This window comes from Rattus norvegicus, chromosome X, assembly GCF_021556685.1.
Source record: "Rattus norvegicus strain SHRSP/BbbUtx chromosome X, alternate assembly SHRSP_T2T, whole genome shotgun sequence".
Lineage (NCBI taxonomy): Eukaryota > Metazoa > Chordata > Mammalia > Rodentia > Muridae > Rattus > Rattus norvegicus.
Window position 1 is genome coordinate 155,805,796 of NC_141554.1, and position 4,581 is coordinate 155,810,376.

At 35.1% G+C, this 4,581-nt stretch overlaps 1 pseudogene; it reads left to right on the forward strand.

The window, feature by feature from the left end:
* The first annotated feature begins 954 nt into the window (after window positions 1-954).
* Scoc-ps1 (short coiled-coil protein, pseudogene 1) lies at window positions 955-1,266 on the forward strand (annotated as a pseudogene).
* Window positions 1,267-4,581: the final 3,315 nt, after the last annotated feature.

Below are 4,581 nucleotides of genomic sequence, written 5' to 3' on the forward strand. Positions count from 1 at the left end.
ACAGATTAAAGTCACCCGGGAAGAGGGAACATCAGTTTTGAAATTTCCTTTATCTGCTCAGCATAGCTGATTAAGAAAGTCTGTGGAAGCATTTTCTTGACTGATGACTAATGTGAGAATGTGAAGGTCACTTCGAATTACATAATTCCTGAACACTTCATGCTTGATTGTATACACAGAAAACAAAGCCAGTAGGCAGCATTCATCCTTGGCTCCTGTTTTTAATTCCTGTCTCCAGATTCCTGTCTTGCTTGAGTATCTGCCCTGCCTTCCCTCAGTGGTGGACTGTGATGCAGAAGTTTAAGCCAAGTAAGTAAGTGCCAAGTTGCTTTCTCATGGTGTTTATCACAGCAACAGAAATCAAACTAGAACTTCAATTTAAACCCCAGGGTTTGGGGTTTATATTTGTGTATTTACATAGTTACATCTTGCTAACAATTAGTTTTGGAATCTGAAATTCAAGATCCCAAATATAAAAGCAGGTGCATATTATCAGTCACGAAAGTTAGGTAAAGTAATCATGATAACAGCATAGCCTGTCTCAGACCATTTTTCCAGGTGTACATAACAAAATAAAAGACCATCAGTAATTTAAAAATATGCTGAATTACTTGTTCCAAATGGTTGGTAGCTCAAGGGTACTTGAAGGCTGTCAAGGAATGAGCAAGGACTAATAATTTTACTTTTCTTTTATCCAGTCTAAACTTGCCATGTTTTCATGAAGTGGAAAATATTTTCTACCCCTAATAGATATCAATACATATAATTAAACTTAAAGAAAAGAAACAATAAAAATTGTGAGGATGGATATTACACATGTAACATAAATAAAATCTACTCTATTTATCAGTTGGTCTGAAAGTCACTGCCTGAGGCATCCTACCCATTATGCTTCACATGCAAGACCTTTCATTAACGAGTTTGAATTCAATAACTGAAAGTCTGTTAGTCAAGATGATGAATGCTGATATGGATACAGTTGATGCTGAAAATCAATGGAACTGGAAGAAAAGACTTGACTTATCAATCAGGTGTTGCATCTCCAGCACACACTTGAAGATCTTTCTGCAAGAGTAGATGCAGTTAAGGAAAAAAATCTGAAGATAAAATCAGATAATCAAGTTATTGAACAACATATAGAAAACCTCATGTCTACTTCTAGTTTTACAAACAGCTGATGCAAAAAGCAAAAGAAACAAAGGGTTCACCTCCCTCTCTGATATGGATTTCTGCTTTTTTTCCTTCCCCCTTAAGGCTTGGATATGACTCAAAAGGTATCTTCCTTTGTTTCCCTGAGTGTTTATAAAGAGAATGTCAGACCTAGGTAATACTAATCCTTAACAGGAACATCTCTGAGTTAACGTTACATGTATACATTAGTCTAAGAAAATGTGCACATGTAGAGACTTTATTTTTTTGTTTTTTTAGAGACTTTATATTACAGATATTTATGAAACTTGAAGATGAATGTTTTGCCAATTTCCATATATATATACATATACACATACACATACATATACATATGCATATACATATACATACATATACATACATATACATATACACATACACATACATATACATATGCATATACATATACATACATATACATACATATACATATGCATATACATATACATATACACATACACATACACATACACACACATACACATACACATACGCATATGCATATACATACATATACATACATATACACATACACATACATATACATATGCATATACATACACATACATACATATACATATACATATACACATACATATACATATGCATATGCATATACATACACATACATATACATACATATACATACATATACATATACACATACACATACACACACATACACATACACATACACATGTACATATACATATGTGTGCTGTGAAAAAGTGACCAAAACCATGTACTGAATGCACAGCTTCTGTACCTTGTGCACCATCTTGTTCCTCTCCTCCTCCAACTGCCTCTTCTTTCCCATCTCCATCTCTGACAGTAACTTCAGCAGTCATCTCCTACAAGAGTAACCTGAACTAGAATTGTTGACACTTAACCAAAATGAGATACTTTCTTATCTAAGTTTTGCCATTTGTGATATTTAGTAATAAGATAGGATTGCTGGTTTCTCTTTAATCAATTGAAAATAGATTGAAGTTATAAAAAAATGAAGTATTTTCTTTGAAATATAGACTGTCACATTGACAAGGTAAAAACTCCCTACTGCATAAAATAGTCCATTTGGTGTTGAAAAGATAGGAATGCTGGTGTGTGAGAAAAAACTTGAGGAAAGATAGAAATAGGAAGGAAAACTGGATAAGCAGAAATCACCAACTCCCAATTTTTTCCCTCTAGATGTGTGTTACCTCTGGCCCACAGCTGCAATTTTGGGACATATATGAAAGTGAATTGAATCTAATGTAAGCCAATTAAGAGAGAACAGTTAACAATTTGGTCTCAAGGTTTGCTTGTGCCCAGGAGATGAACTTTTGCAAAATTCACTGAGAGTATATAAGTATCAGGATTATGAATATAAGAGAGCTTAGTTTATGAGGTCATTATTAACCTTTATATTTTATCTCAGTTGTTTTCCCAGAATTTCTGTAAACTCAACTTCTTAGTTTGCAGAATTTTAGTCATTCTTTTAACAAATTTTAAAAATTTCATTTTAGCTCCCATTTGAGAAGGAACTGATATCAGAAATAATAATGATGTCTTATAATAGAAAAGATCCACTAATGCAGCTGGTGGCTCTTAGACTGGGCTTTGACTTGTGGAATCATCTAATGTATTAATGTAAGCCTTGATGGGAGATGTTAGCTATGTGGATGTGTAATCCTCGCATTGCAGACATTTTGCAACTTTTGTGACCTTGTTACAAATATTTACAATTCTGTTCAAGTTCTGCTTTGCTGTTTAATAAAAGCTGTTTCAGAAAAAAAACTATTGCATTTGTTGAAATCTCAGAAATTAGGGTTGTTTTGTTTGATTTTTGTTTTGTTTTGTTTGTTTTTTGTTTTTTGCTACAGCAGAAGCCAACTAACACCTCACTGTCTCAATTAAAAATACGCTTATATTCCCTATCTCTGGATTCATTCCTTTATCTTTTTGAATTCTTTATTGAAATCTCACAAACTCGGTAGGGTTATACTGATCATCCTGTTTAATGTTGTAACTGAATCAAAATGTTTCTACACATTTATGATTTCTCCTAATCTGTTCAGTTTTTTCTGTAGCTATTTTCACCTGGCAGTATACAAGTTGTTCATTAATTATGCCTTCTTTCCATTACTCATTGTGATCATTCCTCACTCTGTCTAAAATGCAAAGTCCAAGAAAGCCAGGTATGTTGCTGCTTCTTTCCTAATTCATTAAAAGAACATAAAGTAGTGTCTAAGGCATAGTGACTATTCAAGAAATGTGTACTATTTATTGGACATCATAGATAGGTCATATCAAGACTTATTATCCCTGGTATCAGACAAGAAAATTGATAAACAAAAAGGTTGTCTCAATTCTCTTTGTATGTGCATTCATTTGAATCTACAATCCAATCAGTTAGAGTGACTTAATAGATTACCTTTGCTAAGCCTTTTTCATTATTATTAGAAATCAAGCTTCATATGGCTATATATTTCCTATGAAACATACGGAAAGAAATGTTTCTACATAATTCAAAATATTCTCATATAAAAATAAAATGCATTTACTTGTTCTTCCATAAATAAACCAGTTTAGAAACAGTCCATTTACCAGTTTATCTCAGTTACTAGGAAAGGTGAAAATTTTCAGGAAAGATTTGAAGGAGCCTTGAGAAATTTTTTCCTTGCCTTTTTTTTAAATTTAATTTTTTTTTTACTGATTTACTTTTCATCCTGCTCACTGCCCCCCTCCCATTCACCACCATTCACAATCCAACACTTTCCCATCTCCTCTAAGCAGGTGGTTATCCTCCCCACCCAGTACTTAAGTCTCTGAGAAGCTAAAACTCATCCTCTCCCACTGAAGCCAGACCATGCAGCCCAGCTAGTAGAACATATCCCAAATACAGGAAACAGCTTTGGGGATCACCCCGTTCCGATTGTTCAAGATGCACATGAAGGTCAAGCTAAACATCTGCTACATATGTGTGGGGTGGCCTAAGTCCAGCCCGTGTTGGTGGATCAGGCTATGAGAGCCCCAAGGTTCCAGGTTAGTTGACTGTTGGTCTTCCTTTGAAGCTCCTATCCCCGGACTTTGGGGACTACAATCCTTCCTCCTATTCTTCCATGAATCCCCAAGCGCCATCCACTGTTTGACTGTGTTGTCTGCATCTGTTTGAGTCAGCTGCTGGGTGGAGCTTATCAGAGGACAACATGCTCCTGTCTGCAACCATAACAGAGTATTATTAATAGTGTAAGGGATTCATGCTTGCCCATAGACAAGTTGGACTGGTTATTAGTTAGCCATTCTCTCAGTCTCTGCTCCCTCCCCTGCAATTGCATTGCTTGTAGACACTGTAATTTGAGGTTGAATGTTTTGCGAGTAGGTTGGTGTCTCTATCACTCCACTGGGGTT